The 13,024-nt window shown below is 38.1% G+C and overlaps 1 protein-coding gene across 6 annotated transcripts in view; it reads left to right on the top strand.

Moving 5' to 3' along the window:
* Window positions 1-13,024, top strand: part of Lcorl (ligand dependent nuclear receptor corepressor like) — a 151,468-nt gene that overhangs the window by 45,524 nt on the left and 92,920 nt on the right. The window lies entirely within an intron of this gene.

Here is a 13,024-nt window from a genome sequence, read left to right as displayed (position 1 = left end):
AGAGAACTATTAGAAAACAAATATTTGGAAATAACTGAACAAAATTTGTTTAAATAAAATTACTCAAGTTAACAAATCAGCGAGAATAAACTTTTTGACAGCTAATAAACTAGAACACAAGCACACACGCATGCATTTAAAAATATTTTTAATATTTGCTTGTTGTGTGTTAATGTGTTCATACATGTGAATGTGCCATGGTGCACACAAATGGAGGACAGAAAAAACTGGTGGGATTTAGTTCTTTGCTTCTACCATGTAGGCTCCAGGGATACAACTCAGTATCCCAGGCTTAGCAGTGTGGCAAGCTTTTTTGGACCACCAGCCTCTAAATCATGACATGGAGACTTATTATTAGTTATGAATGTCCAGTCTTAGTTTAGGCATTTCCCACTAGCTCTTATAACTTATATTAACCTGTTTCTCTTCATTTATGTTTTACCTTTCATTCTGTATATCCTACTTTCATGCTTCCTTTGTTTCTATCTGGTTGATGGCTTCCGACTGGCTGTCCCAGTGTGTCTCCTTCCCTTTCTCCCTTATTGTCTCTTGAGCCTAGATTCCTCTTCTCCCTTATTCTCACTACATGCCAGCCCTGCCTACCCTTCTACTGCCTTGCTATTGACTGTTCAGCTTTTGTTGGACCAACCAGGTGCCTTAGGCAGGCAAAGTAAAACAGCAACACATCTTTACATAGTTAAATAAATGCAGCAGAAACAAATGCAACACATCTTTACATTGTTAAACAAGTATTCTATTCCATAACATAGCAGCAAATGCCTTTGACCTCTGAGTCATCTCACAGATCATGGAGCATTTATTTGCAGAAAATTTGTGGCATTGGAAAACAAGGGGCAGGGAGTAGTGGGACAGGACATAGAATTAGTCACATAGCTAAGTCATCCAATGTGTAGAAAAGCACCAAGATCAAGTTGGAGAAATGAACAGTCTTTTAATCCAGTGATATTAGGACAATTGGGCATCTCCATATTGTTATAGGGAGGTCAGCTAAGGAAATCAGACCTCTTCTATCTAGGTTCTTGGTATAGCAGTTTAAAAAGTTAAAGACCGACAGAAGACCAACAAGCAAAAGTTGTAAGTGGTTGAGAAGACACAAGCATATGTTTATCCCAGGGAACAGTGCAAAAAACCTTACCAGTGAAGAGTGTATTGGGATTAATTGAGACATTGATTTTTTTATGATCTTACATGTTGATGAAGGAGAAGAGTGTAGTATTATTGCCATTTTTTATGGTAAGCCATAAAACAGACTATAGTCATGCTTCAGATGCATGGAGGGAGATTACTGATTTGACTCTGGGCTATGTATAGTGGGTTCAGTTTTCTGCTACCAGTCAAATACTATCAATGAAATATCTTATACCAGTTTTCTGATGGGACTTTAGAGCACTGCATATGCCTAGGGGCTTTGCAGTTGACTGTGATTTTCAAGGTTCTGAAGAGCATCTGGGAAAGCTAGAGCCCCTTTCTTCCTGGTTGAATGAGAGGGACAAGCAGTTTGTCTCATTGTATATAACATAAGGAAGAGATAATGAGAGTTGGCCATGGTCCCTAAAACCTGACTTTCTGATTAGTAACTCTTTGTCATATGTAGAAGAATAAAATTATATCCACATCTTCCCTATACCCAAAAATAAACTCAAACTGGATCAAAGACCTTAAAATAAAAATTATTTATTTGAAACTACTAGAGGCAATCACAAGAATTATGCGCAAATCAATCCCACACCAGTTATGATTTAAAGGGATATTTATTTAGGTGGGTAAAACTCACAGAACACCAACCATCAGGAAAGGAGCCTAGTCACCGGAGCAGGAACCAAGCGCCGGAACCAAGAGAGCGGCCAAGGCTTGTCGCTCTTTTTTAAAGATAAATAGACCACGCCCCAGTGGGCTGGCATTTCAACAGCTATTGGCTGAAGGAGTGGAAGGCGCTCCAGCAGCACAATGGGCTCGTACTTCAGCGACTATTGGCTGAAGGAGCGGAAGGTCCTCCTGCAGCACAAGAAAAATGCTTGAAGCTATAGGGATGGGCAATAGTGTTTTGAATAAGACTCCCATTAGCACAGGAAATAGAATAAGAAATGGGCTCTAGGAGAAAAAGTAACAGTTCCTGAGTGAAGATATAGCCTGCTTGAGAGGAGAAAATCATTGGCAATTGTTCTTCTGACAGATGGGTAATATCCCAAACATACAAAGAATTCCAAACTTCAACACAACACCCAATGAGCAAACAATTTCAGTCAACAAATGGTATATGAACTAAACAGATACTTTTTGATAAAAGTAAAAATGGCCATCAAATACATGAAAACATGTTTCGACATCTCTGTCTTTAAGAAAAATGCAAACCAGTACTACATTATATTATCTCTTCCCAGTCAGAGGGCTGTATCAGTAATTAAAAAAAAAATCTTGGTGAGTGTACCATGGAAAAGGAAACCTTAATGCACTTTTAGAAGAAATATAAATTGGTCTAGATGACATGGAAAGCAGTATGGAGGTCCCTCAAACAAACAAAGCCTAAAATTAAACTATCATGTCCTTTAGCCATACAACTCCTGAAGGAATCAGTCAGCATAAAATGCCTACCCACATACCTGTATTAATTAGGTAACAGAACTTAAAGAGTGAATATCTCTCTGTCTCTGTCTGTCTCTCTCTCTCTCTATATATATATATATGTATGCATACATGCATGCATATATATGTGTGTGTATCCAATATATGTATATATGTATGTATATACATATTATGTATAATATATGTACACACGTTCCTTGGGGTTTCTATTGCTGTGAAGAGACAGCATGACTATGGCAACTCTTATAAAGGAAAAGCATTTAATTGCCATGACTTGCATTTTTAGAGGTTTGGTTCAGTATCATTGTCGTGAGACATGGTGGTGTGCAGGCAGACATGGTAATGGAAGGTTAGCTGAGAGTTCTATATTTTGTTCAGGCAACAGAAACTTGTCTAACACACTGGGTAGTATTTTGAGCAAAAGAAATCTTAAAGCCCACCCCCACACACACAGTAACGTACTTCCTCTAGCAAGACCGCACCTTCAGCAAGGTCACACCCCCTAATAGTACCACTCCCTTTGAGGGCCATTTTCTTTCAAACTATCTCAATATATGTAAAGATTTATTATAATGACTTAAAGACTATGTTCCAGCTAACCCAACAATGACTGTCTGTGTACACAAGGTCTGAGAATCCAGTAATTGTTCAGTCCACAAAGCTGGATGTCTCAGCTGTTCTTTAGTGTATGCCTGAATCCTGAAGAAGTAGGCTCTAATGCCAGTGAATGGACTTGCTAGCATTGTGTAGTAGGAGACAGCTCATTCATTTCCCTGCTGCCCAGACCCAAAATAATCATATAGAAGCTATATTATTTGCAATTCTGTTTGGCCAATAGCTTAAGCATATTGCTAGCTAGCTCTTATATCTTAAATTAACCCATTTCTATTCATTTGTGTATTGCCACGTGGTTGTGGCCTACTGGTAAGGTTCCATCTGGCATCTCTCTCTCATTCAGAGGCTCCATGGTTTTTCCCTGACTCCACTTTCTTTCCTCCTCTATCTGCTTGGAATTCCCACCTTGCTCTATTCTGCTAAGCCACTGGCCAAAACAGCTTCTTTATTAACCAATGACAGTAAAACATATTCACAGCAGACAGAGGAGAATCCCACATCTGCAAGGCAAGAGCAAACAGGCAAAGAGCAAAAGTTTTCTTATTCCATGTCATTGTATAGACTTCTAACTGAGGACATGGACAAGATTAGAGGTATACCTTTCTACCCCAAAGGTCTAAATTAAAGGTGTATCTTCCCACCTCTAAGATTCTGAGTAAAAATGGATTCCACTTCAAGTTAAGCAAAACTCCCTCAAAGATGTGCCACTCCAGTTTTGGATTTTAGTTAATTTCAGATGTAGTCAAGTTGACAACCAAGAATAACCATCACAATACTCATTTGTTTATTAGAGAACAATTTATAAGAGCCAGGATGTGAAATAGTTTAGGAGCCCATCAACGGACAAAAGAGAGAGTGTGAATACACATATATACTCCTACATACATACAGTAGATACTATATACATACAGTAGATTACTATTATATTGTAATATAATGTAACTTATTGTATATATTATATTGTATATCGTTGTAAATATATATTATTAAGCCATAAAGAAGACTTGAGTCATGTCTATAGGAAAATAGATGGAACTGTGATATTAAGCTAAATAAGCTAGACTGTCTTAGTCACTGTTCAGTTACTGCAAAGAGACACCATGACCAAGAAAATTCTTATAAAGAGAAAAGAGAGTTTAATTGGGGCTTACAGTTTGAGAGGGTTAGCCCATTATTATGGCAAGGTGCATGGTGGCACACCAGTAGACATGGTGTTGGAGAAGTTCTATATCATGATCCATCAGGCAGTAGGAAGGAAAAGAGAGACACTGACCTGGCATGTGCTATTGAAACCTCACAGCCCACCCCAGTGACACACTTCCTCCAACAAGGCCACACTACCTAGTCCTTCTTTCAGTTTCTTGGTTACTAAGCATTCAGATATTTGAGCATCAGGGGGCCATAATTATTCAAAGTACCACATTTCACTCCCTGCTCCCCCCATAGGCTTCTAGCCACATCGCAATGCAAAAGTAAATTTAGTCCAACTTCAAAAATCCCCATAGCTTTTTAGTTTCAATGCTGTTTAAAAGCCCAAATTCCATTCTGAGACTCCAGGCTATGTCTTAACTATAACTCTGTAAAACCAAAAAAAAAAAAAAAAAAAAAGCAGATTACATACTTCCAACATTCAGTGGCACATACTATATACATAAACATTCCAAAAGGGAAGAAAGGGAGCATAGTGAAGAAATACTGACCCAAAACAAGACCAAAAACCAGCTGGGCAAACTCCAATTTCTGTGTCTCCATGTCTAATGTCAGTGATCTCTTAAAATCTCCAACTCCTTTCAACTTTATTGACTGCAACATACTTCTTTCTTTTGGGCTGCTTCCACACCCTGTTAGTAACTGTTATTGACAGGTATCCTACAACTTTGGTGTTCCAGTTCAAAAGTATGTAAAAATGGAGGAAATAGTTAGAACTTGACATAAAGAATAAAAGTAGATTAGATCCTGGGTTTAAACTTAGAACATAGGTAATGTAAATATAATTGGCTAAACTCAGAAAACATGGTACAGTTTGAAATATAGTTGTAAAAAGATAACTGAAATGGGACAGGTGTGGGAGAAGTAATAAAATGTATTAAAACTTTGTAGAACTAATTACTATTAATTATGTTCTGATGCTCAAATTGCCAGAACAAAAATGAGGTTTCTATTTGCCAGAACCATATATTATTTATGATGTTATATATGATGACAAACCCTTGAAACTGTAACACAGAATTTCTCAGTTGTCAAAGAAAACAGAAACCCAGAAACTAAGGGAAGATTTTACCTACTTTCCTCAACAATTGATAATAACAAACTGACATTTAAAAACAAACAAACAAACAAAAAACAGAATGTCTAATAGTTAAAAGTGACAGTGTTAATGCTGTGGACAAATTTAGAGCCCTGCATTTAATGCTTTGTGATACATATTCCTTTCAATTATTTTGAAGATATTTGCATAAAAACAAGTGCCAGCAAAAATTCAGAGGATTGGAATCAGATTGAGCATTTCCTAAAACGCAGTGAAGTTATTAGCCAGTTTTAAAGAGAGAGAACTATTCTCATGTGGTTGGAAATTGATAGATTTCTTAATGCCCCATAGATCTAAACAGTTATCATTCCAAAGTTAGTAAATATTTTGACTAATACAATTTATACATACAACTCCAAAGTAGTACTTAGAATTTATAGCTTCAAGTGCCTGTGTGCAAATGAAGAAATGCTGAATGTTAGTGTGCTAATCATATTGGAACAAAACAACCTCACAGTAGGGGACAGAAAGAAATCAAAGCAGAGCAGAAATTAATGAATAATAAAGTGAATATAATAAAGTCTAGAGAGGTGGCTCTGCAGTTAAGAACATTGACTGTTATTGTAGAGGACTTGTTCCATTTCCAGCCTCCTTATGCTAGCTCATGTCTGTCTTTAACTCCAGTTTCAGGCCTCCACATGCACCAGGTACTCATGTAGTTTAGAGACATTCATTCATTTACACCCCAGTAATAGTTAAGCATACGTGGGCTGCCTGTTTATGGCGGTTCTCCAGTTCCTATTCTGGGCAGTCCTAGATGCTTATGTTATTGTCACATCTAAGCTTCCACAGTCTGTCTTTATGCTGTGTTTTTTGTGCCTTCCTTTCACCTAATCCCATGTATGTTGTAATGAGGAGCGGCGGGCTGTTTTTTGTCCCACCTGGCTCCCAGTCATCCGACTAGCTTATCTCCCAAAATAACAACACACAAATTGTATTCATTTAAACACTGCCTGGCCCATTAGTGCTATCCTCTTAGTGGCTAATTCTCACATCTTGGTTAACCCATTTCTAATAATTTGTGTAGCACCACGAGGTGGTGGCTTACCGGGAAAGATCCTAACCTACATCTCAGGTCGTCTGCCTGACTCTGCTTCTTTCTCCCAGCATTCTGTTCTGTCTTCTCTGCCTATCTAAGCTGCTGTCCTATCAAAAAGCCAAGGCAGTTTCTTTATTTGACCAATGAAAGCAACACATAGAAAGAAGACTCTCCTACATCATTTCCCCTTTTTCTGTTTAAACAAAAAGGAAGGCTTTAACTTTAACATAGTAAAATTACATATAACAAAACAGTTATCAAGCAAGAATTGTAGTTACAATATTTAAATCTATTTTATATTTTATCATAACTAAGGAAAACTATAACTATAACTAACCATTCTTCAATTCCATCAAAGACTCCAGAAGGATATAATATTACCTAAGTAAACAAGAAATAAGCAACTTCCAACACTCTAGAAATGACAGAGACATCTCGCTGCCTGTACAGTCACCCAAAGTTCTTTTGTACCGTTGGGGCATCCATCTTCAGCCTACAGGCCCATAGTTTCCAGCAGACATTTTCATGAAGCAGGAAAATTCAATAGTTGAGTCACTTTTTTTGTGCCCTGCAGATTGTCTCACAGACTCTTTCATGAATCAGGAACCCCGAAAGACCATCTCACCTTTAGGCAAGTTCAACAGTCCTCTCTATAGGTTCTCTGTGTCCAGTTTATGCAACAGTCCAGGCAAGAGCAGTTTCTTACCCAAATGGCTATCAAACTCCATAAGGAGCCTCTTCGATGCCCATCTTCCTCTTGAAGTAGATTGGTGCTGCCTGGAGCAGACGTGTCTCATTGTCATGAAAAGCCCTAAGTTATTAAAACATTAAGTGCCATATTCTGTAGTCTTTGAAAGATATGAAGAATGCCTATCTAACTGAAATATATCTCTGCATATCTAGAAAATCTAACATGATTACAAGCTTGACTATTATCGATGATTATCCATTAACAACCTATATTTCCTAATTATACATTACATTTTTAAATGAACTACACAATCACAATACCTTAATCAAGATCAGAAATACATATACATATAACAAAATTGACCTTAAATTTCTATCAATAAACCAAGATTTATACCAATGTAAATTATTCATATCTATATCATATCCCCTTTTAAATGTAAAAGAACATTTATAAACAATATTTGGGAATATGGGAGCAGTTATTTCTCTCCAAACTTCTTCCTGCTGTATAGGGGCACTGTTAATGCAGGTCTTTTATGGTGTATCTAGTGTGTCAGGTTCATCTCAGTTGGCAGTTGAGTGAAGTAATTTTTTGAGGGTGTTCACAGCAACCTTTCAGGAGGGCATGGTCCATCATACCATATTGGTATAGAAAGAATCCACATGGCTCATCTGCGAAAACAAAAGAAGAACCTCTTTTCAAAAGCATCATATTCTTAGACCCAAATTGTGAAGTCATAATACCCTTATGATATCCATTCTGTTTTAGCTTGGCAACCCATATAATGAAATGTCTCTCTGTACTTAGCTCCTTTACAGTCAAAAAATTTAAAAAAAAACACAATAATACACAGAATCCAGGCTCTCTGTGAATTATCCATTTTTACGTGGCTTATTTTTTTAAACATTAACTTTGTTTATGACTCTTTATCCTCTTTTTCTTCTCTCTCCCAAGCCTACATTTATCTAACAGTATGACCCATTTAGAGGTCTTTTATGTCTAAATCTGTCCTATTGTGAATCTGTAATTCTTTACTGTCCAGGAGTACTTCTTAAAATGTTAAGCACTTCTTAAAAACTTAAGTTGTGCCTGTTTACTGCCCAGTCTAATAACTGTGCTGTTATTATAATTATGACAGTTCCGGCCTGAGTTCAACACAGTTCAGTTTGGTGGAGCAGCTCCTGCCTCTAAACCACGCACAGTTCTAGGCACACTGCAGTCCACATTGCCATCAAGCAAGCCTTAGCACTTTACTCACAAAACCCCATCCAAATTCTCTGTCTCCCGCAAGAGACAGAGGTCACTCTAGGAGCATAGCCCAGAAAGCTGGCCTTTTAAAACTGCGCAGCTTTTTTTTTCCTCCAGGTAGGAGCCACACTCAGCACTTTAACTCTGAGAATGAGTTTTTTATCTGAGTTACAGCTAAATCTGCCATGCAGAGCACTGCGCAGCCTGAAAACATCTCTCTGTATGGCGGCAGGAATTCGCCATGCTCTCCCATCTGCCTAAGCCACGAGGTGGTGGCTTAACGGGAAAGATCCTAACCTACATCTCAGGTCGTCTACCTGACTCTGCTTCTTTCTCCCATCATTTTGTTCTGTCTTCTCCGCCTATCTAAGCTGCTGTCCTATCAAAAAGCCAAGGCAGTTTCTTTATTTGACAATGAAAGCAACACATAGAAAGAAGACTCTCCTACATCACATGCACTCCTCCAAACAGTGCTGTCTTCGGGTATCCGCCATCATTTATTCTCATAACATGGCCAAAGTATCTTAAGCGCTATTGCCATATCCCATAGTTTACTTCCTTCTGTAGATAGAGATGTTTCTAAATGTCATCATTGTACAGTCTATCTCTTCGTGTGACACCAAGAATCCTCCTGAGACATGCCATCTCAAACACATTCAGCTGCAGTTCTGAGTAGTTTTCATTGTCCAGGTTTCGCAGTTGTAAAGAAGGCAACTCAAGACAAGTGTCTCATATACTTGTAATTTTGTTGTCGTTGTGTCTCTTGCTGACCAAACCTCCTAGAATGCAGCCCTCACTATCCTTATCTCCTCTTGATATCTGAAATAATTCCCTCCTTTGAACTGAGGTTTCCTCCCAGATGGACAAAGTTGACTGTTTACATGAGGTTCTGATTCTTTATTACAATGTTAAAAGTTGACTGTAGCCAGGCAGTGGTGGCACACGCCTTTAATCCCAGCACTTGGGAGGCAGAGGCAGGTGAATCTCTGTGAGTTCGAGACCAGCCTGGTCTACAAGAGCTAGTTCCAGGACAGGCTCCAAAGCCACAGAGAAACCCTGTCTCAAAAAACAAAACAAAACAAAAAGAACTAGTTCCAGGACAGGCTCCAAAACTACAGAGAAACCTTGTCTCGAAAAACCAAAACAAACAAAAAAGTTGACTGCTTGAGTTTCTGATTCTTTATTACCATATTAAAATTTTTGTAAGTATATAGATATACATGTAGGCAAAGCATAAAACAAACAGAAAATGAGCATTATAATATAAATAAATTTAAAAATTGAGAAGCATCTACTAAACTTTATTGAAAACATAAAGAATAAAAAGCAGTGTTGATTCTGTACAGGAAGTAAAGACATAATGAAAATATGCAAATATCTGTTGTTTAATACTGGAGAAGGGAGGAATATTCCTGTACTCAGAGCAGTGTCAAAACATGTACAAGGGAAATTTTGTTTTAATCTTTTAAATTTAAATGTTTTCACATTGTTTTCCCCTTCTCTTTCTTCACCCCCTCTCATGTCCCCCTTGCTCCCTTTCAATTTTATAGCTTCTTCTTAAATTGTTGGTTGCATATATATATATATATGTATGTGTGTGTGTGTGTGTGTATATATATATACATACATACATATATATAATCTGTTCAGTCTATTTAGTGTTACACTCATATATTTTTAGAGCTGATCATTGGTATTGAATAACTAGTTAGGGGATCATGCCTGGAAAAGACTATTTTCCTGCTCTCACAATCCCTTAGTTGCTTGTTTTGAGGTGTGTTTCCATGAGATTTCTCCCTTCCATGTTGTTCTTGTTCAAGTCATGTCTAAGGCAGCTGTATTAGTGAGAGATTGTGCTTGAATTTTCCCTGTCTTTTCTCTGAGATTTTACAGAAGGCATCCTGATCCTCTGACTCTAACAATCTTTTCTCCCCTATTGCTTAATGTTAAAGGGAAAACAGTTATAAGCCAATTTCATTGGTGAAATTTCAAAGGAGATACCAGAGTCAGAAACCTGACCAGCATGTAAAAATGTCATCTGATACTCAGTATCCCTAGGATTTGACATTCAGAATCAGTCAGGGATGTTTACTGTAGTTAGAGGTTTTTAAAAACCATTAGTTCAGTAACCAAAATAAATCTGATAAAATTAAGTAACATTCATGATAGGAAAGCATTGCCTGCCAAGCTAGAAATACAAAGAAATTTCTTTGAGCCAGTTCATCTTTGTTTTTACATACATACATTTATCCAGGGATGACCAATAGGGATTGGATAGTCTTATGTGGGAGGCCGGTCCCTGGGGCCATCAGATTCTCGTTCCTCATCAAGCATTGACCATCTGTAGTTCTTCTTGTCACCTGGATTTGTCGTTATGCTGAGTTTGTTTGTGTAACCATATATTAAGAGCTTGTGGGTACAACTTCCTTGTCATATATAGAAGACACTATCTTACATTCGTAGTCTTGGTCTTCTTGCTCTTAAAATTCTTCTGCCTCCCCTTCCACAGTTTTTCCTGAGCCATAGATGTTGGTGTTGCACTGGAAATCTATCAATTGGATTTGGGCACCCTATAATCATTTATTATCTTTATTTTGACCAATTGTGGATCTCTGTAATAGTCTCCTTCTCTTGCAAAAAGAGGCTTCTTTGGTGAAGGGTAAAAGATGGCATAGTTATTTGTGGGTATAAAGACAAGTGTTTAGAATACAGTTAGAAATTATTTTGGCTTAGGAAACTATCAGTAGAGAGTTCTACCCCCATCTGTGACCCCTTCATCAATTGGAAGTTGGCAAGATTTACAGTACCAGGCATGAATCACTTCCTGTTAAGTTGGTTTAAGTCCAGTTAGATAACTGTTGTCCCAGGATGTAAGTGCCACTATTGCACCACTGGATAGCTTGCTGATCCAGTCAGTGTTGAGATTTATAGGCCTTACATCTGAGTGGGAGTACCAACTGTTCTCTCCCTTTGCAGTTTGTGTTCCACCTTCTGATATTCAAGAGTTTATTCTTAGGGAGAAGGTATTCAGATCAGTTCCAGCTTAATTTCTAGAAAATTCTGTGTCTGAAGTATGTGGTGTCTTCAGCTGTAGTGCTTTACCTTCAAGTTCTGGGAGGCAACTACAAGCCTTGGAAGTCTGTTGGACTCCCCCGATCAATAATTCAAAAAGAGGATGCCCCTGGCTGGAACCAAGGTTTTTTAGTCTATTATGGCTCTTGTGGGAACAATATCACCCTGAGTAGCATAACTTTATGTAAATTATTTCCATATTTTATTTATACACATACATGCATATTATTTGTAAGTAAGCGTAAAATCGTGTTTTCTTGTGTTTTTTTTTTCAGTCATCTTTGATGTTCTTTATCTTTCCTTCTCTGTTTTTGGTGATCTTTATCCCTTCTCTGTCCATTGTTTCCCTTTCCACCTCCCTTTCCCACATAAAGTTCCCCCTCCCTATTTTTCCCATTTTCCTTTCTTTCCTACTGTGGCCTTTTTGTAACTCTCCCCACCTCCAGCCCCTTTTACCTGGTCCCATTTTTATTTCACTGGCTTCAGCATTATGGTTTCTCCAGACTATATATTCACATCTCAGTATTTAAGCTAGGATTCAAAATAAGAGAGAACATACAACGTTTGTCTTTCTGGGTCTGAGTCACCTCATTTAGTATAATGTGTTCTAGCTTCATCATCAAGTTACCTGCAAAATTCATGATTGAACTTTTCTTTACAGTTGACTAGTGTTCTATAGTATATCCATACCACATTTCCATTATCCATTTGTCAGCATAGGACATGTAGGCTGTTTCCATTTCCTTACTGTTGTGAGTGGAGTAACAATGAACATGGCTTAGTATCTGTGGAGTATGATGTGAAGTCCTTTAGGCATATGCCACATAGTGTTATAGGTGGGTCATATGATGGAGGTGGGTCTTGAATTAATCTGTTGATTTCATTGGTTAATTAATAAAGAAACTGCCTAGGCCCATTTGATAGGCCAACCCTTAGGTGGGTGGAGTAAACAGAACAGAATGCTGGGAGAAAGAAGCCGAGTGAGTGAGTCGCCATGATTCTCCTACTTCAGACAGACGCAGGTTAAGGTCTTTCCTGGTAAGCCAGCTCATGGTGCTACACAGAATATTAAAAATGGGTTAGATTAATATGTAAAAGCTAGCCAATAAGAGACTGGAGCTAATGGGCCAAGCAGTGTTTAAAAGAATACAGTTTCCGTGTAATTATTTCGGGGCATAAGCTAGCCATGCGGGCGGCCGGGTGCCGGGGACACAGCCCCGCTGCTCTTATTACAACACTTTACAGTTGACTAGTGTTCTATAGTATATCCATACCACATTTCCATTATCTATTTGTCAGCATAGGACATGTAGGCTGTTTCCATTTCTTTGCTGTTGTGAGTGGAGTAATAATGAACATGGCTTAGTATCTGTGGAGTATGATGTGAAGTCCTTTAGGCATATGCCACATAGTGTTATAGGTGGGTCATATGGTAGATCTGCTT

This window comes from Chionomys nivalis, chromosome 6 (assembly GCF_950005125.1).
Source record: "Chionomys nivalis chromosome 6, mChiNiv1.1, whole genome shotgun sequence".
Taxonomy (NCBI): domain Eukaryota; kingdom Metazoa; phylum Chordata; class Mammalia; order Rodentia; family Cricetidae; genus Chionomys; species Chionomys nivalis.
Note: the sequence above shows the minus strand (reverse complement) of the source record. Positions and strands in the feature narration are given on the sequence as shown.